Source organism: Fukomys damarensis, unplaced genomic scaffold, assembly GCF_012274545.1.
Source record: "Fukomys damarensis isolate Sample0158 unplaced genomic scaffold, DMR_v1.0_HiC HiC_scaffold_8, whole genome shotgun sequence".
In the NCBI taxonomy this organism is placed as follows: domain Eukaryota; kingdom Metazoa; phylum Chordata; class Mammalia; order Rodentia; family Bathyergidae; genus Fukomys; species Fukomys damarensis.
Window position 1 is genome coordinate 19,071,896 of NW_022900920.1, and position 26,611 is coordinate 19,098,506.

Consider the following 26,611-nt stretch of genomic DNA (forward strand, 5'->3'; position numbering starts at 1 on the left):
AAACTACAGAAGGCCAACACTTGATAGTGTAATGTGATTTTAAGAGAAATGTATGGTAATTGAATGAAATAGCTTTTTGAATAAACCTTTCATTTTGTTTTTCTTAATGTTTTATTTTTTTATTTCATTGAGTTTATTGTTACTTTTTAGATATATAGCACAGTTACATTCATCATTGGGATCTTGTACCTTTACATGACGAATCTTGATTCTCATCTTTTCCCCATACCCCTGCCCTCCCTTCACCCCCTCCACCCTCCCCTATTTACAAAGACTTTGTTTCCATTTTTTCCTTTTCTCATATTTTTTTCTTGTCCCTTATTTCCTTTCCCCTACCCTTCCCACATAAACTTTTCATTTTGAAAGTGAGTCAAAAAAGGGATGGTCGAATTTCTGTAGATAGGTGTTACTAAAGCCCTGATGGTCCGGGTCAGCACACAGGCAGGTGATCAGCAGTCCTCAGTGGTAGCTCGAAGTCAGCGAAGAGCACATAGTGGTTCTGCAGGACAGCGGAGTACAGTGCACGACTGCACGCTTCCAGTTGTGGTATGGCTCTCACCGGTGGTTCTTCTTCACAGACGTAATAAAACAGCACAACTGTGCAAGGTCAAAACAGGATGACCCACAGGATGAACCAAATAGACAAAAATTCCAGGCCACATTATTTTCAAAACGACCAACATCAAAGTGGAATAGTTCGATTTCTTTGCAGAGTCGTACAGGGAGTGTGACATGCTTAGGCCCTGCCACTCTTCTGCAGAGCAAATGTTGCGATAGGACAGCTTTTCCACACATATCCCATAAATGCACTCTGAGTGACGAGTTCTGTGATACACATTAGCACCACGTAAGGCCAGGGCACAGAGGACGGTGAACATCTTGAAGTTGTTCTCATCGCTCTTGCAGAAGGCACTGCCACTGATTTTGTTCACCATCTGCTCTGCCCCGATCACGCTTCCTTGGCTCATGACGGGCGTGCACAGGATGTTCCGGGTGGCGTAGCCGGTGTACAAAGTTGGTTTCTCTGTTAAAGCATGGGTCTGCACAGACATCTGGGACATTCAGGACTCCCCTGTTCTTGCCACTTGCCCAGCGGTTCCTTTCTCAATGGGAAATGTGATCCCTTTGGTCTTCTTGAAGACAGGTTTTCCTTGTTTTTCCTCTCCAATATCAAAAAGGTCTCCTTGTTCTTATGGTCTACCTGGAAAAGTGCACAATGATCAGCATTCACCAAGTTTTTTGCATATATCATTATGTGTTCAAGGAGAGAATCTATTGCAGCTGTGTGTTCAAGATATATTTTTGATACATCTAGTAGCAAGTCATTTAGTTCAGTGTGTTTGGCAAGACCTCTGCATACCTACACCTGATGTATTGCTACTGAAGCCCAGGCAAGATTTGCTGTTGCAACTTCCTGATGACTGAGACAGAAGCTTCCTTCCCCAGGGCCAGTACGGCTGGAAAATACCAATCAAACTGCCAATCGCAGTGACAATCTGCAAGCAGAGAACAGACTGGATACGAGTCTCTGATTCTAGTCCAGGACCTCCTGGCAATTGCTCGTCCCCAACAATGTCTTCTACGGGCAATGTTTTCCTGGACTTGGCCACGCAAGCAGAGACAGTGGTGCCCTGGGTTATGGCCCCTACAGGGCTGAGTCTGGGTTTTCCTTCCTTTGTTCCAGGTGGTGTGAACACACACAGATTACCACTGTCCTCTCCAAGACGTACAGTGCAAATCCATCTGCTTTTGTGGCTACTTTGATCATGCTACTCAACTCACAGAGGAGCAAACGGTGGCCCCCTCCTATATCCGCCCATTGCTCTATGCAGCTGTTGAGCTCACATACAACTCCTTGCATATTTGTATTTTGACACCTGCTGACTTCCTTAGGAGCTGAGTCATCTTCCAATTTGTTGCTTTTCCTCTTCAGCCATTGCTCTGCAGTCTGCACTGTAACTTTCAGATATGAACTCAGGGATAGGTTTGCCTTTACCTTTTCGTCTGTCAAACTGGGGCTCAGGAAACACCCGATCAGCCTTGGCAAGCAGCTTGTACTATTAGAAGATCCATCTTTCATGTTGGAGCCTAAAAGCACATGAAGGTTCATTCAGTGCCTCAGGCCCGCCGAGGAATTGGCCCGTGCATGGGGGTGCTGGGGCCAGGGCCAGGGCAGCCCCCGCCAGTGCCTGCAAAACCTGGGAAGCCCGTGCTTCCTGTGGCTGGGCAGAGTGGCAGTCTTTTTTCCACCCCAAGTTCTGTTTACTTCAACTTTCTGTGCCTTCAAGATTCTACTTGTGCTGGGTGTGGTGGTGCACGCCTGTAACCCCAGCACTCGGGAGGCTGAGGCAGGAGGATCACTGTGAGTTCGAGACCAGCCTGGGGCTACATAGTGAGTTCCAGGTCAGTCTCAACTACACAATGAGACCCTGTCCCCTCACCCCCCCAAAAGATTCTGACTTATGTAGCTCATCTCCTCTCTAAGTCAACAGTATCACTTTTATACTGCTCCCTAATCACAGTATCAACAACTTTGAGACTTAAAATGGTGCGTATTTATTGTGCTCCAATGTGCACAGGTTGGAATCATGGGCTGAGCTTAGCCATGCCACCCACTTTAGGGTCTCACAAAGCTGCATTCAAGCTGTGGGCCACATCTGTCGTCTCATCTGAGGTTGGACTGGAGAAGGGTACACTGCCAAACTCGTGCTTGGTAAAAGCACTTGGCTCTTTGAAGGCGGCCAAACTGTGAGCCTCAGTTTCCTGCTGGCTGTTGGCTGCCCTGAGCTCCTTGTCACATGGGTCAAGGGGGCTGCTTGCTTCTTGAAAGCCAGCAAAAAAGATAGTGTTCTTCCTAAATGGGGGGTCGCAATGCCACGTGATACAATCACATCCGGGTACTCCCGTACACCCGGAGCCTTTGCCGCAGTGTATTGATTAGAAGCCATCACAGATCTCACCACACTCGAGGGTTGGGGCCACACAGAGGCATGAACATCACCCTAGAACTGGTCTTTTCCACCGGCAGCTGCATACTGCAGTCAACCAATTTTCTTGGTATTTCTGAGTTCAAATTTCAGAAAGAAAGAAAGAACCAGTCTAGCTTGTTCCTTTGCACCTGGCTCTGTCATCCACCTGTTCTCGGGTCGGGGGGTTGGTCAGCCTCGGTCAGGGATGCGTCACACAATGCAGCATGGCTGGGACAGTCTACGACCGAATTCTTTGTGCACAGGAGCAGACTGAGCCAGATCCAGCAATGCCAGTCTGTGCTCAGTTCCTGCTTTGCATGCAGGAACATGTAGGGGCTTCTACCCTCAAAACCTAGGATAGCGCATGAGGTTTTATTCTCTTCCTTTGCTTAGCTTCTTTTCTTCCCCATCTTCCTCTCGTCCTTTCCCTTCTCCTTTCTCTTCTTCTTGGCATTGGGGATTCACTGGGGATTCAATATCCAAGGCTTTCATACTGAGCTACATCTCCAGCCTTCTTAATCTTTATTTCAGGACAGGATCTTGCTAAGTTACCTAGGAGGATTCAAACTGCCATCCTCCTGCCTCAGCCTCTCAGATTACAGGCCTGTGTCACCACCCTCACCCTTTTACTCAGCCTTTTAAGCAGAGAGTAGAGTTAGAGGGAAGGAGCCCTTTGAAATTAGATCCAGTTTCATTTCGGACAAATTAAAGAAAATGTTACTTTACAAAGTAGAAAGTTACTTCACAGAATGCTTCATTCCAAAGCAAAGAGAGCTAGGAATAAAATATAAATGAAATAGTCATAAATTTTGTCTCTGAAAATAACCCAAATGACTAACAATATGGGAATAGTTAAATAAATTATGGTAAATTGACATCATTTAGTATCATACAGTAAGTAAGAATGAATGATTAACACGAAAACTAAAACACTAAAAGTATTTTTGACCCAAAACTGTATGAAAAAAGAATACTAACATTTAAATATGAAAAGATTACAACTTCATGAAAATATGTATGCATAGAACACAGAAAACATTTGCTTCTGAGTATAACTGTTTTCTTTGCAAGTCCTTTATTGCTATTATAAAGCACATTATGCCAAAAAAGTTAAAAATAAAGAACTAAGAATTATAGCTAATGTTTTCTCAAAGCTTGCTATAGAACTGCCCCTTGTGCCAAATGCTTCTGGGTTCTTACCAGGTGGTCCTGGCTTGTATCTTTAATTTGCAGATGAGGAAACTGAGGCTGGGGAGGTCAAATAACTCGCTCATTAGAGAGCAGGATTGGAACCTGGATTTGCCTGGCTCTTGTGTTTGAATTCATGTTAGGCAGTGGGGGTGAGCCCTGGGGAGCCCATGAGCTCTCCACTGATTTGTGGAGAGTTGGAAACCTAAAAGACAGAGAAACAAACAAAACTCCCCAGTGCGTTCAGTCCACATTCAAAAGCAAGCTTGACACATGGAAGCTGGAATGCCCACGGAATGTGGCATTATGTGCCCCTTCTTGTTATGTTTAAGATTCATAACAATTAAGGTTTCTCGTTGTGCAAGAATTCCTGCTGCACCATGGTAACTTTTTGTGAAGTCATAGCCTATAAATGAATCGGATGAAGTACTTTTAGCTATATAATTTTACCAGTAACATTAGAAAAATTATTCCAAAATATTCTGTAGCAAAGAGCTACCTGCAGTTTGAGTATGAGTAAATATTTGCTGTGTTACGGGGGATCCACCGCTCCCATAACTTAAAATAACCAAGTCTGAGCGCTCATATCTTCAGCTATTATATATTCTGCCTCTTCCCTACAAAGACTAGCCCAGCAGCACTCAGCCCTTCAGGACAGTGGTGTGAAGAGGGCGGAGGAGCCGGGGCAGGAAGGCAGCAGAGGATGGGGGGTGCTCAGTCATAGGACCGTGGACTCCACTGATCATGAAGCTGCCCCTGTGTGATCTAATACCTGAGTTCCAGTTCCTATGCTGTGCTTGTGTGTATATGTGTGTTTCTGCATGTGTGCGTGTGATATGAATGTGTTGCCCAGTAGCTGTATTTCTGGTAGAAACACTCAGGCAGAGCAGTTGTACCTCTCTCTGTGATTGCACCCTTAGGAGTGAGTCCACAGTAGCCACCTGGGACAGTCTGCAGAACCGGTCCTATGGGCTGGGTGGGGGTGGACGTGCTTGTGCCATGTGTCTCTCACCAGGTGGCAGTCATTTGATAATGGACCAGGCCAGCTGTCCCCTGTGAGTGCTCAGTAAGAGATGAGGTTGTCTCTTCTTCCCAGGGTGCCATGCCCCTTCGTAAGCATGTCTATCCTCAGCTGTGCTTGCCCTGGGAGTTGCTCTCAGGGGACATTAGGAGCCCGTCCTAGCAACGCCCTCAGCTTGGCAGGCACTCGGGACAATCCTGCTGACCCCTAAAGCAAGTGACCTGGAGTGCTCTGAATACGGAGTTGGGATTTTATTAATCAATTTTCCTCTCCTCCCTCCAGCCTCCCGCCAGACCTCTTCTCTTCCAGAAGATCATTTTCCATTTACAGTTGGGTTTTAAATATAACTTTTCAGTATGTTACTTGGGTTGATCAGAAGGGATGTCCACATACCAGTTGTGACATGTTTACAAGACAGAAACCCATGATAACATCTTGGGACTGAGACCTCTTATCTTTCTAGACTTGCAAACTTATTTTTGATGACACCCTTTACATGACATTCATTTTTCCCATCCTACCTGAGCACTAGGATTTCACTGGGATGACTCTGGGCTATATGTGCTCGATCAGGGTAATGTAGAATAACTACCACCTCACTGTACCCCATTAAGCTGCTGTAATCGGCAGCGGGTCAGTGTCTCAGTACAGCTGCTCTGAAAATGGAGCTGACATGGATGCTGTGATAGGAAAGATAGCACGGCCCCCAGAAATTAGCATCTGGTCAGCAAGTTCTGAAATGCGATAGTCTCTCGGCCCAAGGCATCTGCACCGGGCTCTCATTTTCTCTGGGATAAAATAGGATAATCATGGAATAAATGAGTCCTCTAACTTGTATGAGGCATCACAAACGGTTACTGCAATGCCAAAGAATGAGAAACAGCATGGAAGTGTTCATAGCCTCTCATTCCCTAACGCATCACGTAATTGTTTCCAATGGTCAGTTTCATAGGGCCGCTACCACCTACTAGATGGAACCCATAGATAGTGTTTTTAGCATTTTATAGCATTCACACCTTTTATAACATTTGCACATTGTAGAACTTTGGTAACTCATCCAGAATTGTTAAAGAGGAGATAAGATGACCATATAGCTGTCATCTGTAATAGAATACTTTAGGAGTAATAGGAATAATTATACTGGGACCAGGACACAATCTCACATGGCACTCAAAGCATAAGGCACAGCTCTGACATTTGTTCTGTTTCTTTCCTTTGCAGCCAGAACTAGAATGTCAGTCGAACAGACAAGTATCCTGAGCTTGGCTGTTCTCTCCCAGGCTGGGTGAGGTGCATTCCACCAGCCCTTCTAGTCCAGCCAGGCACAGGTCTGGGCAGCTGAGAGAAAACTAGGTTAGATATCAAAGTGAGGCAGCTTCCCTGCCTCTCTGCACTCAGACATACATTTGTGGGAAGGGCAGACCTTGGGAGCCATGGGAACAGGAGAGGGAAGAGCCCAGGAAGGAGGAAGGCTGAAAGAGTGCAGTCTCCAGAGTAGTGAGAGGACTGGCAGGCGACACGCAGGGTGACAGCCAGCCTCCCAGACAGCAGCCAGCATCCCTGTGTGACCTGGAGTCAACAGGATGAGCTGGGTAACCAATAGCATTGCGGCAGCGATGGGTGTGCCATCTAAAATGAGGTCATGGGAGTGCTGTGGCTCACTGTCTGTGGGGGAAGATGGCAGCCATGTCATGAGGACACCTAACAGCCTTACGGAGACAGCTGTGGGCTGAGGAACTGGGGCCTCCTTCCAGGAACATTGTAAGTGAGTCATCCAGGAGATATTATGGTCATAAAGTAACGCTATCAAATGTGACCAGAAAAAATGTGAATATACATTCATGGAATGTGATGCAAAAAATCTTATTCATAGCCACACTTTTTGTTTTTTAGGGATAGTCGTGAAATGCTGATTTCGCTTGCATTTTTCTATAGACATTTTATGGCACAGGTTAACCCATAGGATAAAGGTGTTCGTAACAACTCCCCAAAGTGGGTCAAGTTCTAGTCCTGGAGGATGTATTATAAATGGCAAAAACATTTTCTAAAAGACAACTGCAGTGTCATCCCGTTTTATCATTGTTTGTTTTTTGTTTTGGTACCGGGGATCAAACTCAGGACCTTGTGCTTGCGAGGCAGGCGTGGTGCCACTGAGCCAAATCCCTGGCCCTATCCTGTGATGTGAATGTGTGTGATTGGAAGGGGGCAGCCTAGTCATGTGGCCGCGCTGGAGCCTGATGTTCACTCCCTGGAAGAATGCAGACTGTGTGTAGCCCTGGCCGAGTGAGCCGAGCATTCTATGCCAGCCTCATCGAACCCCAGAGCCTCCTTCTGCCCTGCATTTCCCTAGCTAAATCGCATCCCTTGACCCATTCTCAGTCATGAATTAGTAAAGAGCTAACCAACTGCCCTCTCCCAAGCAGCTCCCTGAATCTTTCATGGCTGGCTCTACAAAGGATGCCCTTTGAATAGTTATGTTTTTCTTGGTTTTTTTTTTTTGCTAATCCCCTCAAGATTTGCCCAAGATAAATACTGTCTTGCTTTTTCTTCAGAAGAGTTGTGGTTTTTTTTTTTTTTTTTTTTTTTTTTTTTTTTTTTTTTTTTTTTTTTTTTTTTTTTTTTCAAAAAAGTGCATGAGCTCACAAAATGAGAAAGGACAGAAGGGAAGTCTATGTCCAGCAGTACAGACAATGCACTTTACAAGGCAAGCTGCAGAGAAGGGGAGGGAGGCTGAAATCCAGACCACTTGTCCAGATGTGTGTCCAGGTGGAGCCATGCTCACCTTTAGCTAATTCACGCAGAGGCCCCGTCTCTGCTAATGCTGGTCATACCAACATTGCTTCCTCTCTCTCCTTGTCTTTGTCTTCCCTTCTCTTTGCACCCTAGCAGAAAGCCTCTCTGATGTCTCCATAGTTTGTTTTTCTCCTTGAGGACAGGTTAATTCTTAAAGCTATAATTTATTTACAGGAAATTAGAGGAGCTGTTGGACATCTGAGAAATTTTGAAAAGTCTCTTTGAAGTTCCTTCTGATTCATTTAAATAGGTCTGTTTCCATCCAGAGTTCCTGTTGGGGATCACTAAGCAGGTTCCCCATGTGAAGACTGCTGTTCCAAGGGGATAGCTGTGCAGGACATCCTCGCTGGGGAAACCAGGCTGAACTCAGGTTTAGAACTGACTGGGCTACTCCCAGAATTCCCTGCTCCTCGTTCCTTGAACACGACCGTCCAGGAAGTTTCCTAGAAGATTTTCCACATTTGTGCCGACCCAAGTCTTTCTTCATATCCACGCAGAATCATTACTTCGGGTTTCTGTCACAGCAGGGTCAGGGAGCTGAAATTTACAGACAACCCAGAAGGACCCAGTGAAGGAGAGTTAATCTCTTCCTACAAAGTCTCCAGTCAGACCAGTTCCAAGTGACGGAAATGACAGATTCCAGTTTTATACTGGTCTCTATCTGTGGGTGTGGTGAGATGCAAGGACTGTCTGAGAGAGACAGCTGCCATCTTCCCTTTCATGGGCTGTAATGCTCCGTGGGATGATCTGGGATCAGTTCCTGGCTCTGCCACTCTAGCTGCACAAGCTTGGGGCAATGATTCCATTTCGCCGAGCCTTGGCTTCTTTCTGTGCAGCACAAGTGTAACAGCAGAAGCAGCCACACCAGGAAGTCGTAGAGTTAAATGAAGAGCCCTCTGCTCAGCGGACACTCTGGACACTTGTTACTTTTATGGTGGCCGAAACCTTCAGGATGTCTAGTGAAGAGGAGGCTGGGGAGCAGGAAGAGGCTGGCAGTGGCCAGGACATTGCTGAGAGAGCCGGCATATCTGCATTCCAGTCTTTCATGGCTAATGAAGTAGCTGCAGGTCTGCGGTGTGTCATCCACCTGCATTTTAAAGCATGGGTTAAAATTTGCTAAATTCCCCTTCAGTCTTGACGGTGTAAAATAAAGGAAGGGCATGGCTTTCAGGTGCCAGGTGCAGGGAGGCCTCGGACCCAGAGCAGGCAGGGCTGGGCAGCTTCACAGAGGTGTTTCCAACGTGGAGTGCCCTGCACCTACATCCAGGGGAGCCTTCGTGCCTTCACGTCTCCAGACAGCTCGGCAGTTCATGGAGAGCAGGCAGTGAGCTCTCCCAGGTGAGCACTGCGGCCGGCCTTTTTCGAACAGCTAAGGAGGGTTCCCCTGACAGCTTTGGACAGCCCTGCTGGGTCATGTGGCTGTGTTTTCACATGAGCTCTACCGTGTGTCACAGGGCCGGATTGCAGACTCTAACCCCCTTTCCATATTGCTTCGCTTCTTATTCATTCAGCCAGCTCTGCCTCTGAGCTCTGCAATCACCGTCACAGAATGCCTGCTGTTTTGGGCAACAGGACAATATGCAGCCAGATCACACTAATCCATAAGCACATATCCGGGGTTTGCTGCTTCAAAACAGCCTTCGGGACGAGCCTTACTGTGTATCATCTCCTTTCTAGACTGAGCGGTGGGGAAAGTATTCTTATAGTGCTCACGGCCAGTCACCTCTGACAACAGAAATGAATGCTGTGCCTGCCAAAAACCTGACACAGAATGTTCACAGGAGCTGTCTTTCTAAGAGTCCAAATCTGGAGAGGACTCAAATGTCCGCAGAGAACAAGAAATTGTGTAGGCTTTCACAATGGAGTACTATACAGCAGCAAACACGAACACCCAGCTCCATGCAATGATATAGAAGTGACTCAATGGCAAGAGGACAGACGCTAACAGGTGGATACCACGGTGTTCAAAAGTGGGTGAGAATGGTGATGATAGAAGTCTGAATGGTGGCTATTCATTTATTTATTTTTGGTACCGGGGATCGAACTCAGGACCTTGTGCTTGCGAGGCAGGCAACGGAACCACTGAGCTAAATCCCTGGCCCCGAATGGTGGTTATTGATAGAGAGGGGTAAAGGGAAGATTTCTGGATACAGAATGTTCTGTACCATGATCTGAGCCGTAGCTTCATGGCCATATGCATGTTGTGAAACATACCACTTGCGATATGCAGACTTTACAGTTTGCACAGTGCCTTTTAATAAAAGAAGATGACAACATCCAAGGACATGGAGCTCCCAGGAGCTGATGTTGGGCCTGCGGTGGACAGGTGTACACTTCCCACAACAGCGTTCTGAAGCCAGTTTCAACTCGGGGGCATCCTGGATCTGTCAGGAACACACGGAGTTAGTCATGATGCTGGGGAGTCTGTATGGGGCGTCTCTGGCCTGTGCATGAGTCCTTACCTTCCCACCTTTGTATTCACGTGGTGATATCTGTGTGCAGATTCCCAGTGGGCCCGTAGCTTGGCCCTGACCCCACGGCCACCGCAGAAACACCAGCGTCATGGCTTTCTCTTGAGCACCTTTGCCCCCAAGTGTCTGAATCTCATTTCCACACAGGGTGGAGGACAGAGAGATCTTCCGGAACCACACTGGCGTGGCTTGCCTCGAAGAGCCCCCAGTACCTCGAGCCTCTTGCTGCTGGTTTGCTGCCTGGGTGAACACAGCCGATTACTTCCAGCTGTGGTCAGTCTGCCTCTCTCCTGCTCTGCTTCTGCTCCTTACCCACTGCATCGCAAGTGCATCTCACCCATTGCAGCGCAGTCCCTACCCCAGGGTGGGATGAAAGACTCCATTCACTGCTCTCTTTCCCACAGGCCTACATCAGACAGAACAGGAAAGAAAACAAGATGTTGCCTTAAGCACCATACACCTAGATGCATCACTGCACACTTTCCTTTGGGCCCTGCTGGTGGCATTTCTTTGGAGAGGAAAATCTGCTTTGCACCTACGTGTGAACTGGTTGTGTGTAGAGGTACCATGAGCAGAAGAGGAAGGAGAAAAGATAAAGGGCCAGTGCCTGTGAGATGGTCAGCCTGAAAGGTCCACCACAATGAGAATTATTTCAAATGTTTTTGATCCATTCTCATAATTTTGTTATTCACGAGACATAAAGAGGACGAGGACACAAAGTAAACATAGCCACTTACAAGATGGATGGAGCACACATAGAGAAACTCAGCTACAAGGTGCAGCAAAGAGCTGAGTATTACAGGCAGAAAAATGACATCTGGGTTATTCTACTTGAATGAGAGCAACATAAATCACGCCAGGGGACTCCTAGCAATGTGCATTGGCGTGATAATGAACAGACCAGCCCCGACACCCTCTGCCTTTCTCAGGAGCCAAATCCTTTGCCTCCTGTGTAATGTGGCCAAGTCCCAGGAGCCATCCTGGTCCCACGTCTGCTGCCCAGTCCTGCCCAGTCCTGTCCAGTGCAGCCCATTGCACTGCGGTCTTGTTCCTCTCTGTACTCGCAGAGCAGCCTCCATTATGCCCATGTGGCGATGCTCGGCTATTCATTTCACTGGTTATCTCTGCGCCTCTGTCTCAACCTCTCTCCTGGCCTGCGAGCTTCTTGAAGGACTTCGTGTCCTATGTGTCTTTGTGTCTGTCTTAGGCTAAAGTTCTCATATATTGCAGGTGTGTGACATAGTTGTCTACTCAAACACACTTGTCTATTTGTTGGTTGATTGCAAATGTTCTGACTCAGTTTCTGTGTAATTTGGACTGTGATCAGAGACTCTGCGTGCACAGCACTGTTGGGGTGGCCGGTGGGGAATCAGCACAGAGCTCCCTGATATGTAGACAGCCACATCACTTGATAGTAGCGCTTTCTCATAAAATACCATCAATATGTTGATGAAAACAATGCAAAAGTTCAAATGTATACATCTGGTAATGGAGTTTGAACCTAGGGCTATCGCACAGTACTTTTTATATTCTTTACTTTGAAACAATCTTTCTAAGTCACTAAGTTGCCCAGGTTAGGCTCGAATTCAGGATCCTCCTGTCTCGGCCTCCCAGAGAACTGGCATTACAGGCTTGCATAAAAATTCAACTAATACAAATAGTAAATATTTTGGTCTGTATTTTTCCCATTTTGTGGAGTCCCTGAGACTTGAGAACTGATGTCTATGTTCCGCCAATAAATACATCACAAAACTAGTGATCCATAGTCATTTTTCAGTTAATTTTTTTGACCACCTCATTTTCCCTTGAGTGAGAAATAACAGAAAAGCTGAATTGTATGCACAGTATATTCTGTCTGGGTTTAAATCTTACTGTAAATCAGAAATTTCTCATTTTTCTTTTAGGGGTGCAACTGTTAAGTTTGCATTCACCTGCTTCTTGAGTTGGTTGGTCAATGAGACCCAAGAACAACACCTGAACAATACCTAAGAAGAGATGGTGTCTGGTGTAAAGTTCCCACACCAGATTCCTCCCTTACATTTGAAAAAGTGGGTGGAAGATCTTTCTGTGTCTGCATTTCCCCATCCATTAAATGGGGATACTGAGTTAACATCTAAGTGTGGCTGTGAGAATTAAATTGGTTAATACAATTAATATGTAGCCTTAGATTAAGGACTGGCACAAGCTAAGTGCTAAGTATTTGCTGAAGAAATGAAAATAACCTTAATTCTTACAGTAGTATTTTATGGCAGATACTTTCAAAAGTCCATTTCCTGAAAACAGTGAAAAACCAGCTGACTTATTTGTTTTCTATCATTAAGTTTACTTATAATGACAATTGCCAAGCAATCATCTCTAACCCTGGGTGATAATTATTTATACAGCCTAGCATTTCCAACTTTGCTCTGAATAAATAAATATAATTATATCCATTCTCAAGGCCCTTAGAAGCATTTTCCAACAATAGGAGCAAAAGACACACTGGCATCTTTTTATAACATGACCAAGTCAGTTTCACACTTGGTGAGGGAGAAGCTTAGCAGAATGAGAAAATGTCTTAAAATATTAATTAGGTATTACTGAGTTTCATAAATTTTTTAATTTTCTGAAAGGCGCTAATAACAAGAACCTGTAATGACTCAAGGGAAACAATGACACATTTGCATTTTGTTGGCTAAGATAGTACAGTTAGCGGCAGTTCCCCGATTGTCCCTAGAAATGACCATTTGATATGTGTACATTTTTGCAAACAACCACAAATCGTTCCTTCAGTCACAAAAATTGTGGTCATTTAATTTTCAGTGGTGGGAATATATAACCATTCATTCATTATCTTTTATTCGGGCCACACAAAAAAGGCTGAACATAATAATGTCAGCTTTTCAGCTGTAAAACAAAGGTTAACAGCTGCTTCACTGGAGTGTAATAGGTAACATGTCCAGAGAACGCCAAGGCACGAGTGAGGTCCCTCACTGGTAGCTCCACTGTTGACGACTTATCCAATATTGTTTGGGATTTTATATTTTTATTATCTCATAGAGCCCTGTTGAGCTGCTAAGTTTCACTGGGGGTGGTCCTGGCTATTGAGAACAATTAGAGATTGAAGGAAAAGTAGATCAGTCACTTCTTAAGAGTCTGCGGCTATAGTATAGTCCATAGTATAAACTCGATACCTAAAACCACTAAAAAGATGGGGGAAAAGGAAGAAGGAGAGGAAGGGAGGCCAAGTCTCTGGGAATCTTTCCTTTCCTATCTGAATTTGGTGTCAAAAGGAGACAGAGACAGCCCAAGGGCTGGGAGGTGTCTGCTGGATTCAGTGGGGGTGTTTTTGGAGAGAAAGGAGTTCCAGGGGATGTCAGCACAAACTCAGCTTCAGGGAATACAACCTGGCTGCTTCAGGGGCACCTACGGAGACCCTCCCTGGTGATGTCACACTTAGCAGGAGAATAGAGTTACCTGTACTTCTGCGCCACGGTCTGCCTGTGTCTGCAGGGATTCAGCTGGACCTGACTGTAGCCATCCTGGGTTGGGATCACCTTGATTGCCTGTGTGACCCTGGTCTGTTTTCCTTACATAGTTCACCAGCATACTATATAGGAACCATCCGAGGGGTGTGTGGAGCCTTTTGACCCAATCCCTGTCACTCTTAATTCTAAGGAATGTTCCTGATGTCCATAATATCAGCTTGAGGCAAACCAGGAACATTCTGGCTCAGTCAGTTTTACCTTGATCACTGTATAAACTTCTTCCTTCTGACTCGAGATGCAAAGATTCATCTGTCCTGCTGTTGCCCAAGACTCACTTTGGTAGGTAAGTCCCCCAGTAAATTGCACTTCCTAATCCTCCATCTTTCTGCCTCTCTCTCTCTCTCTTTTTTTTGTTTTGTTTTTCTATGGCATCTTGTGGCTAGTTCTCAAACAGTGGGATCAGGTTTTTCTGGAACTGTGTCCTTCCAAAGTTCACATGTTGGAAACCTGTCTCCAAATTCCTATGTTAATGGTATTTGGAGATGGGATCTTTGGGAGGTATAGTAGGTGAGACATAGGACGAACTCCCATGATGATATTAGTGGCTTTATAAGAAGAGGAAGAGTGACCTAAGAGTATATGCTTGCTGTGTCTTACCATGCGGGCCCCTCTACCATGCTATGATGTAGCCCCAACATCCTCACCAGATTTAGTAAGATGCCAGTTCTGTGCTTTTGGCTCTCATAGACTCCACATCATGAGCCAAATAAAATTCTGTTCTTTATAAATTTCTGGTCTCAGGTAGTTTGTTATAGTAACAGAAAATATACTTAGATACTCCATCTGGAAGGGAGTTCAAGCTATGTAAAATATTTTAAATGTTTTCACCAAAAAGAATAGTCAAATTCTGCCAACCCTTATGACACAGTTGCCCACAAATGCTGCTTATTGATGATGTTGAATTTCAAAACTGAAGAGTGGCAGTGCCTTTAATTAGAGAAGAAACAAAAATACTTAATACATTTCAAAGGACCCTGTTGTGGCTTGTATCTAGTTGTCTTCCCAAAGTCTCATGTGGTCATATCGGGGGCTTTTCAGAGGTGGCTGGATCTAGGGTGTGAGATGCTGGGATCAAGGATGTGATGTTGAGATCAAGTCACAATGCAACACTAGAATTAATGCTGCCCCACCCTGGGTGTGAGTGCTACCCACCCTAAGGGTGTGCAGCCTGGATAGGATATAAGGGATAGAAAAGGATCACAACTTGCTGTTTGCTACTTGCTACTTTGCTCTTTGGCTACCTTCTGTTTTCCATGAACTGTTTCTCCTCTGCAATGCTCCTCTGCCATGCTGCCCTGCCTTGGAGCCAGCCAACTATGAACAGAAACCTCTACAAACTGTAAGCCAAATAAACCTGTCCTCCTTTAACTTTGAATATTAGGTATTTTGTCTGAACAGTGAGAAAAATTAACTAAGACAGACCCTAAGTACTAAAAGAACAGTTCCAAGCACTTTACGTTGCTATGCCTGATTCACTGGAGTTTGGGTAGCAGCACCAATTTAGTAAGGCTGGATCTTTCCTTTGGGATGCTTGACTTTGCATCTTGCTCAACTTATACATCTGTCCCTGGCTTTCCTTATGCCGTAAGATGAAATGTGGTAATTCAGGAGCTCACAGACATTACAGGTGCCTGGAAAGGTGTCTTGCACTGAGTAACAATTGCAGACAACTCTTGGGGGAGAAATGTAAGCATATGGAATTGCCTGTAAGGTCTGCTTTTGTTGGTATTCTGATCATTTTTGTTATGGCCTCCTTCCTGTCTGATCGGATAACTTCAAAAACCCCTCCTTGAGTGCTGGTCTCTTAGCCTGAAGCAACTGTGTGAGCTGGAACCATCAAATCTCCTCCTCACCCTGTTCTCCCCCCATCCCTTCAAGGAGAAGGAGGCAGAAGATTCTCACAAGTGAAGAGGTTAGCAAATCTATTTCAGGCATCTGCTTCATTGGCCTTATCAGAGTTTCATGACAAAGAAACTTGGCCAGGTATTGAAATTCAATTAACGATTACAATACTACTAATAGCTAACATGTGCTGAACATTCATGTGGTAGCAGATGCAACTCTGAGAATTAATTGAGTTTTCCATTAAAATTCTCCATGGCGCTCGTACTTACCAGAAAAGGAATGGGACCCAGAGCAGGAAAGCAGTACTGGGGAGTAGGTGGCAGGGCCCTGGGCTGCTCTCTTATCAGAGCTATAGTGCGTCTTCACAGTGCCCATCAGGAAGTGAGGTGGGCTTCAAAATTCAAGTAGTCTAGGCTAAGCACTCAATTACTGTATAAGTTAAGATCACCTGGGGTGAGGGGAGGGATGGTGCACAGAGCGCATTGAGCCACATTGTTTTAGATACTTTCCCCATCTCTGAGACAAAACACCTGATACCCACAAATCAAAAGAGGGAAGGTTTATTTTAGCTCACAGTCTGGAGAGGTTTGGCTGGTTCCAAAGCAGGGCAGCAAGGCAAAGGGGCAGCAAGGCAAAGGGGCACCAAAGAGGAGAAATAATTCATGGTGTGGCAGGCAGGAGGCAGCAAGCAGCAAAACTTCCTTTCCATTTTATCCCATTTGGCTACCGCCCATTGGATGGTGCCACCCACACCCAGGGTGGGCCTTCCCATTATCCACACCCAGAACCATGTTAAACCAATCAGTGGACTAATCCATTACCATACTTCCTTAATCCAGTATCACGCATCTAAGCTTCACCTGGGAACATATGTGACTTTGGGGGACTTTGGGGGACATTTTAGGTGTAAACCATAACACACATGCACTTTGCTCCACATACATGGAACCTGCCCAAGGTGGGACCATCAGTAAGGATGCAAGATGAGGGGGCATTGTGGAATTGCTCCACTAAAGGCAGCTTTTGTATAAGTCAACACTCTAAGTGAAAGAAGCCAACATCATAAAGGGCACATTTTATCTGATTCCATTTATATGAGATGTCCAGAGTGAGAAATTTCCAAGATACAGGAAGTAGATTAGTGGTTGACAGGCTGGAGAGAGGAGCTTGGGGGGAAATGGAAATGTCTACTGGGGGTTAAGGATTTCTTCTTGTTTCGGAGCATGAAAACATTCTAGAATTGATTGTGGTAACGGTTACTCAGCTCCAGGGATACATGAAGAGCCACTGAAATATACACTTTGGATGGATTTTATAGTATGTGTTATATCTTAATGGATTTGTTATTAGTAATAAAAAAAACCTGAAGTTTTGAGTCTGGCCCCAAATGACTTAGGGCCAGAATAGAGGTAGCACAGAAGTCTTGGGCTTTTGTGAGTTTCGTAAAATTCGTTTATTAGAGGAGGAAATGGCTGATTAATTAAATTTAAATAAATAATTCATGTTGATCATAAAAATTTAAAGCACCCGTAATCTTGACACTTAGAAATAACCACTGTTAATATGTTAGGGTTTACCCTTGAGGGTTTTTGGCTATGCATATATAAATTACACAGAGAAACTGGATCATACTGCCTGAGATGCTGTACTTTGCTTTTCTCACAGAACAGGTTTCTGCCACAGTGGCTCATGGAGTGTGACATGGAGGCCAGCATCAGCATCAGCACCACCTGGTTAGCACAGCAAATTCCAGAGTAGCACTCCAGGCCGCCAAAATCAGAATCTGGGAGTTATGGGGCACATCCGAGAATCAAACTCAGGACCTTGTGCTTACGAGGTGGCGGCATCACTGAGCTGCATCCCCGGCCTCAGCTCTCTTGTTTTAAAAGTCCTTCCAGGAGGAGGAGGTGAAGGGAGGCCAGGGATAAAGGGATAAAATGAGAACCAAGACCTGTCATGTAAAGGTACAAGATCCCAATGATGAATGTAACTGTACTGTATATCTAAAATTTACCAAAAAACTCAATGAGAAAAAAGAAAAGACCTTCCAAATGATTCTGAGGCACACTGAAGTTTAACAACCAAAGCTTTTCAAGGCTGTGTTTGCCTTTAAACACATACAGACTTTTGCTATATTTTTAATTTATTTTTTGCCATAATTTTAACCAATTAATGTTCTGTTTGGGCTACTATAAATGATGCTGTAAAGGGCATCTTTCTTAATACTATCTTTGGCCACTAACTTTTTAATTTCCTCAGTTATATTCCAAAAGAGTATTTACTGCATCAAAGTCTAAGGTTTTAAATACTTTCAACTTGACTTCCAAAGACTGTTTTAGGGCTGGAGTGTAAGTTAGTGGTTAGAGTACTTGTCTAGCATGAGTGAGGCCCTGGGTTAGACGCTTGCACTGAAAATAATGTGTATTTCTACCCACAGTGTATGAAAATGCTTAAATATTGTCCCACATTTTTGGCAACTCTGGCTATTATTTTCATAAATCTATAATAATGCAATAAGTAAGTAGCACCCTACTTACTTACAACCATTGTGTTCACCTTAAAGTCTTTAACTACTCTGGTGACCTTGAGCCTTTTACATAGCTATCGACTATTTCTTCACTTGTGGAGCTTTGTTTATGCTTTTTACTCACATTTCTATTGGATTTTCATCAAATTTTTCTTTCACATTTCTATTAGATTTTTTTCTGGTGGAATTCAATGTTATAAAGTAATAAATCTAACTCCTTGAATATCATATATACTGAAATGTATTTTATCTGAAGTACTTGATTTTTAACTTCATTAGTTTTTTCTATTTAGAATTTATAACCTGTAATGTCATAAAATTTTGTTTTAGTGGCATTCTTAGAAAGGCAATTCCCATAAAATATTATATAAGTACTTATATATCTCAGTGATTTATATTAGTAATTTTATGTGGTCTTTAACACAATTCAAGTTGAAGTTGTCTATTTTTTCTCTAATGATTATCCCTATTTTCTTTATTTAATAGTTTTAGCTTTCCTTCTTCATTTGAACTCTAAACCTTATTATACATCAAAATTTCTTATAGGCTTGGGTCTGCTTCTGAATTTCATAGTCTATCTAATTAGTCTATCTCCTTTGGATTCTGTTTTAATTATCAGAGTTTTAATACACATTAATAGTTGAAGATAAATGCTTTCTCATTAATCACCCCCCACTCATAATCCTCGAATAAATGTTAGTCAAGCTTGAAAAAGAATATTGGAAAAATTTCTTTTTGTGGTGCTGGGGTCTCATGCATGTTAGGCAAGTGTTCTGTGACTGGGCTACATCCCAGCTCTGTATTGGAATTTTGTCCGAGATTGCCTTTAATTCATAGCATATTCAGCAGTATTGATATCCTTAAAATACACATCTTCCCACCCCAGAACATGATAAGGTATTTACAATTATTAAGGTATCTTTTTGCATTCCAGAGAAGAATTTTGTGGCTGTTATTATGGAGGTTTGTGGAGAAGATGATTTCTAGGCATAAATTTATATGGCTGTATGAAGCATGTATTTTCTAGGCACATTGTTGATTTTTATGAACTGGCTTTGTCACCGTCCACCTTATAGAAGCCTCCTATTATTTCTAATATTTCCTCACGAGTTTTCTGAGTAGACCATTATGTCATCTGAAAATGATGATAATTATCACCTGCAGTTTCCAACATTCCTTTGTTTGTTTCAGGTTCTTTTCTGTCACACTAGATGTACTTTCAGAAGAATGTTAAGCAGTGATAGTGAGCAAGCAGCCTTGCTTTGTCCCTACCTTTTTTTGTTTTTTTTTGAGATAGGGTCTCACTACGTAGTTGAGATTGACCTGGAACTCACTGTGTAGCCCAGGCTGGTCTTGAACTCACAGTGATCCTCCTGCCTCAGCCTCACGAGTGCTGGGATAACAGGTGTGCGCCACCATGCCCGGCTTTGTCCCTACCTTTTAATGGAAGTGCTTTATGCTTAGTCACAATACTGAGATACATGTGTACAGGTGTAATAAAAATGGTGAATATTTAGATTTTACAATTTTATTACAGTAAAAGACACATTGCCATTCATCCCCCTCAAAATACCCTACCTCACTTCAAAAATATTGGTCACGTCATCCTTGCTACTGTCTGAAGCAGAGCTGGAAGTCCATTTTCATGAGTGTGTTTAGCTTCACTTTTGTGGCTGCCATGATGTCCTGAGTCGACCCAAAATCTTTACCTTTCATGGTCATTTTGACTTGGAGACGAGCAAAAAGTCCCATGGGACCACATCTGGTGAATAAGGAGGATGAGGACACACCATAATGTTTTTACGAGCCTGGTTTTCTGTTTTAATGGCACTGGGCAGCAGCACTCTGTATTTTTTTATCGCTCTCATAAAGACAGTGACATTGTGTCTTTTACTATAATGAATTTTTATTTAAACATTCACTATATATTTCAATCACACCTCATACATGCATGCTTACACACACATTCACATACATATTTGCATATATGCAAATTTATCCACTCACCCATCTATCACGTCTTGGTTTACTAAGACAGTTTGCTTCTTTCTTTCTTTCCATGGACATTGCATTTTATCAAATGTCAGGATCTATCAGGATGACAATGTGTTTTTCTTTTATTGATCTATTTAACAAATTTCTGATTCAACATTTGCTGAACATCTGTTATTAATCATTTTCTTAAAATATGGAGACACAAAGATAAACTAGAAAAGCAAAGTTCTTTGTTTTCCCAGTTCTTAGCAAATTAGAAACCACCAGAGAGAAACAGGAATGGGGGGACAACGGTAAATGTCCCCATTCAGTTATTGCCAAGAAATGCCAAAGGGACCAGAGAGGACACGTGACACCATGGTCTCCACTCTGGCCACTCATGAAACAAAAGAGAAACTGAACCTGTGCTCCAGGCCCACTAAGTCACAGTGTGTGTATGTGTGTGTGTGTGTGTGTGTGTGTGTGTGTGTTGGTGGTAGTTGGTGCTGGGGACCAGGAGGGTAAATAAAACATCTATGAACATGGTGGCTAAAATAACGTCACGATTCAACTGAATCATGACTTCACTTTTCCTCCAGGAGATGCTGTTGGCTAAGTGTTTTACAAAACCACGGTACCTTGTGATTTTACTATTCTTCTTCTAGTTATTAGATTGATCTATATAAAACCACCATTTTTCGGTAGGCAGAATATGGTCAAATATCATCAAATTTGTGTTGTCCAATTTTACATAATTAATACTAATTGCCATTTGTTTGCTATCATATATCAGCCACTGTATCAGTATTTCCTACATCTAATTTAATTTTCATACCACCTCCATCATGTGGAAGCTGTTCATTCTCGTCTACCAATGAGAAAACAATCCCAGAGTAGGTAAAGAAATTATTTAAAATCACACAGCTAGTAAGTGGTAAAACCAGTAGCTTGACTCAGATCAGTTTGACTTCAACTCTTAGGCTTTTTCTTAGACAACAGGACTATTTCAGGTCTGTTTCATTTACTGTTTTAACCACTGACCCAAGATGGAGCATAAAGGCTGTTCCGTAGAGCAGGGGCTCTCAAAATATAGTGTGCAGACTCTCAGCAGCACTTGGGATCTTGCTAGAGAAGTAGATCCTTCATTCCTCCCTCCTAATAGATTGGAAACTCCATGGATGGGGCTGGGAATGTGTGACTGATGATCGCTAATATTTGGGAACCACTTCCTAAGTGACTATAACTGTATCCAACTGTCCCACTGCCTTGAAAGGTGGAGGTTGACTTAATCATCTTAATTCTTATTTCTGCAGAAGCCAAAGCCAAAAGAGAGGGTGAATAGATTGTTTGGGAGCTTGTGGCTGTGTCTGAGTTTGAATCCACTCTGATGACCAGGTCGAGGGCCTTGACCACCCTGCTCGGTCACACTCAGCCGTCCTTGTTCAGAAGCCTGTACTTCTCCTTTTCTGCCAAGGGCCTCCAGTAAAGGCTGGGTGGAGGAGAGAACATATGGAGGTAGCGTGGGGGTGTGGAAGAAAGGGCTTTGGCAGAAAGATTCCCACTAAGGGGGATGGGCCCTTCTAGATAAGGCACCCTTGTTTTCTTTCCCATGGGCCAGATGCCTTCATTCAGACTCTTTGCAGTGACTGCACCTTGTCTACAGAGTGCTCGCTGTGAGTCGGGGGCTTTGTATGTCCAGGGTCTTACCAGGGATTATTGTAAGGCAGGAATAATGGTGATATTGTTTGCAGAGCCGAGGTGGAAAATCAGACCCGGGTGGAGGATTTATTTTTCTGCCATAAAGCTGATGGGGGCTCTTGGAAAGTTCACTGACTGTGACGCTAAGTCTCTCCGTTTGGAAACACTCCTGGATGACAAGGGCAGAGTCCTGGCTAATGCTGTGCACACCTCTCTATCACCAGGCATCCAATTCCCTGCGAATTTTGCAATATAGTGACAGTAATGGAAAGCAAAATGATCTCTAAATAATGGTTTAAGATGGCTACTTGATAAGGGGCAGGGCAATAATTATGATCAATGGAGCATGGATTCAATATATATTGCCCATTTAGATGCACCAGATTAGCTTAACAGCTTTCTTTAATGTTCGAGTATTGTGTGTGTTCGTGTGTGTGTTCATGTGTGTGTGTGTGTGTGTGTGTGTGTGTGTGTGTGTGTGTGTGTGTGTGTGTAGGGCAGAAGGCAAGGAAGCAGGGGGAAGGGAGGGAGAGAGTGGGCAGCCAGTGAGCTGCGGAGAGTGTTGCTCTGGCTCCCATTGATCAACATTGCAGAGGTGACACAGTGCTCAGGAGGAAAGGAAATTGAGCTTCAGAAGGCGTGTGATCCATTACCAAGAGAAAGCACCCAGTGTCATGTGTGGCAGACAGGGCCTTTGTGTGGGGAGGTGGAGGCGGGGGAAACGGGGGTGGGGGAGAGACACCTAATACGAGTTTTCGCAGAGCCCACTTTCAGGATGATGATTGGCATAATCACAGAAATTAGGCATGCGGGCGGCCAGCCAAAAGAATCCCTCCACACCCCTGAACCGAGCTCTGGAAACTAAGTGAGCTGGACAGTGCTGGGTTTGGAAGTCTGGGAGAATCATGCAAATGTATTTTGCCAGGAAGTGGGGGAACTGGTTTCCTTGACATTGGTCCTAATCTCCCTACCAGGAGGGAATTTTTCCATGACAGCCTCTTTAGAAATCTGGGTCCATTCCCTACCTTTCATGTTTCCAGGTTGATCCCAGGTAAGGCTCAGGGCCTGTGATCAGTGTGTAATGATAAAGGCAGCATGCCATATGGGGTGGAATTCCTGGGATAATGGGGATAAAATGATCACAGTCTTCATCTTGACTTGCTTTGATTTGTCAGTTAACATAACAGCCCCCTCTTCACCCTTTCATGAAAGGACATCAGTAGGAAGTGTCACTATTCCATGTGATGAGAAGCCAGCCTGCCAACTTGATAATCCCTACTGATGGCCCTGCTGAGTGGCTAATTGCCTCAGTGACTTTCAGGCCTGCTGAGGCAGCTGGAGTTTAGATGCTAATAATGGCAACTAAGATTCACTGAGCATCTACTATGTGCCAGGGCTTTAACGTGACAACTCTTAAACTGCATGCAAATCACCTGCAGTGTTTATTAAATAAATGCAGATTCTGATTCAGTAAGTTTGGGTGGCGTCCAAAGGGGTGCCAAAGCTTCTGGGTAGCAGATTCCCCTTTGAACAGTCAGGGTCCAATGCCAGATCTTTTTTTTTTTTTGATTCTCATGTGAACTCCATGAGGGGAACTGTGATTAATCCCATTTTACAGAGGAAGAAGTCAATGGAAGCCTAAAGAGATGAGGTATCTTGTGTTCCAAAGCTCTTAGGTGACAGATCCGAGATTCCAGATGAGGCTTTGCCTCCTCCCATCCTTCTCTTTCCTCACAGCTGCAGCCACACCAAAAAGTACCGCAGAGTCACAAGCTGGAGCAGCCTGGATTCCCGAGTGACTCGAAGAAATGTCCGGCAGAGTCATTCAACCCAGATGGCACAAGCAAGACAGTAACCCAGTTGTGTGTAGCTGTGGAGATGTCAGGATGCATCGTTGCTGCAGCAGCTGGCTGAGTTAGATCACCGTGTGCTGCAAGGCTCTTAGCTGCTGTGCTTGGGCTGCTGAAAACTCTTCACAGGGCTCACTTGCTGCTGGTCACCAGGCATCCAGACTGGTCTAGAGCGTCACACTGTGAGGTAGCTGTCCTCATGAGACCATGGAAAAAACAACAGATGTAAGCTGGGGCTCTCTGGGGGTCCTGAGAGAAGAAAAGTGATGCTTGCCTTTCTTCTGATCCTTCAAAGTGGCGAGGCTGGGGCTTAGGACTGTACCCAGAGCTCATCAACACCTCACACTAATTTTCAAATGCTCCGGGCTTGATTAAACCCAAAGGGCAGTTTGCCAAGTGCTTCGTCCCCCACCTTAATTGTTTAGATTGTGTAGCATTTGAGTAAAATTTAATCCAGATGTTTCTGATTCATTTAAGTTTAAATCACCAGAAAATACTCTTAAGTTGCTATTTGATGTTGAAGAAGTTTTTCAAGCATTTTCCCTCTTCTTAATAGGAGAGGTCACATTTGGGAAAGGGTAAATGAGGCCCATGCACCTAGAGGTTTCATCTGATTCGATTTGAAAACCCACTTTTGTGAAATCTGAGTCAGAACTCAATTTTTCTTTGACCTCCTTTTCAAATCCCTACCATGACCATCTCAAAGGGAAGCGGGAGTCATTTGCATGTAGTTGATATCGGGGATTCCTGCTTGAAAAATTAATACCCCCAGGCCTGGCCTTCCCTGGCCCTTTGGTCTGATTGGAGCTGGCAAGTGGCCACTCCCTTTTTGAACTATAGGAGAAGAAATCCGGGCCAGGTGAGCACACTGAATGGACTTCATTTTGCTACCTAGGAACATATTTATTCAGCTGATGCAAGCGAGTGCAGCACCAAGTGTCTGAGAACTGATAAGTAAGTTCTGCAGGCTTCTCACAGTCTAGGGCAGTGGTTTTCAAAGTGTGGTTCCCAGAACAGCAGCGCTAATATCATCTAGGAACTTAAAACTGGGAATTCACCCTCATCCCAGATAAATGGAGTCAGACCCTCTGGGGGTGGGGCCGACAGTCTGCATTACCAAAACCCTGCATTTCATTCTGGTGCACCCTGACACAGGAGAACTGAGGGTCTAGGGCAGTGGTGCGGAAACCCACAGCTGGCTGTTTGTTATTATGGAAAGTTCTAAAAGATTCGCCATCCATGGTCTAGGACTTTGGGTAATCCTTGCTAACTTACTCAGCAATATATGTTCCCTACTTTTTAGGAATTAATGAGATAGCATTGTCACTTAAGCAATACTGGATTTACCTATGGTTGTAAAAACAAACTTTTTGAAAAAGGCAAAAAAAAAAAAAACAAACAAACAAATGAAAAAACAAACAATCCCTTGAGTTGATTCTCCCCCACCAAATGACTTTTTAATTTTCTCTTTGCGGTGGCTGTGCTTTATGGTACAGGCAGTGTAGACCCAGCCTAACGCATTTTCCGCAGTGGCATTCTGGAAGTGAAAATTCTTCTGATATTCTGCATTCTTTTCTGGATCTTGGAAAATACCTTTTCCTCAATATCCAGGCTTTTATGATATGTGCATTTAGACAGACACTGGATTTGGCAGGTTGGTAGATAGGATCACCCTCCTTGATGTGAGTTAATTTATACAGCCTTACATCTGTCAAGTGTTAATTGAGCTGCTGTTCCATGTAGGGGCTGTTCTGGGGGGACTCAGGATTAAACTGGACACCAAGCTAATAACCCCTGTGCTTCACCAAAGAGTTCCCAGATGAGAGGCTGGCAAGGACAAGTGAACTCATGGTTAATAAAACACTGTTCTATGAACATTTCCTAGCAACAGTGAGGCAGGGGGCAGTCAGATGAGAGTGGTCGTGGTGCTATAGTTTGGATCTGGACTGTCTCCCAGAAGGCTCAGGTGTTGAAGACTTGGCCTCCAGGTTGGTGCTACTAGAGCAGATGGAACCTTTAAGAGGTGGAGCCTAGTGGGAGGTTTTAGCTCATTGGGGTGTGCCCTTGATTATGGGAATCCAGCCTTTTCCTCCCTTTCACTTCCTGGCACCATGAGGTGAACAGTTTTGCTCTACCACACACTCCCCACCATGATGTGCTTCCTCTCCATTTGGCCCCAATATAACAAGGCCACTCAATTTTGTACTCAAACTTTCAAAACCAAATAAACCTTTCTTTTTGAGCCGATTATCTCAGATATTTGTTATAGTAATGGAAAGCAGGCTAATGCAGGTAGTTATACAGGGTTTCCCAGGGAGGTAGTGCCTGGGTCACAGAAGATGAGTAAGGTTTGGCAGGACTGGTACATGGAGAGTCATGGAGCTATGCGTGAGGATGGTGTTTGTGGACTTTGGTTCAAGGGGGTAATGGTGGGGCCATGCCTTGTGTACTGAGTCAAAATACCCCACACCCAAAGTTAAAAGAGGAAAGGTTTATTTCAGCACACAGTTTATGGAGGTTTCAATCCACAGTCAGCTAGTTCCAAGGCAGGGCAGCACTGCAGAGGGGCATCACTAAAGAGAATTGGTCCATGGTGTGGCAAGGAGAAGGCAGTGAGCAGCAAGCCTGTCTTCCATCTTTCCTTTTATTCCATTTAGGCCACCAGCTTTTTGGGTGATGCCACCCACACCCAGGGTGGGTCTTCTGTTATCCCCATCCAGAACTATGCTAAACCAATGTAGTCACCAC

General features: G+C 44.2%; 1 pseudogene; it reads right to left on the reverse strand.

Annotated features, from left to right (window-relative positions):
- Positions 1–354: 354 nt before the first annotated feature.
- On the reverse strand, positions 355–2,080 carry LOC104869423 (annotated as a pseudogene).
- Positions 2,081–26,611: the final 24,531 nt, after the last annotated feature.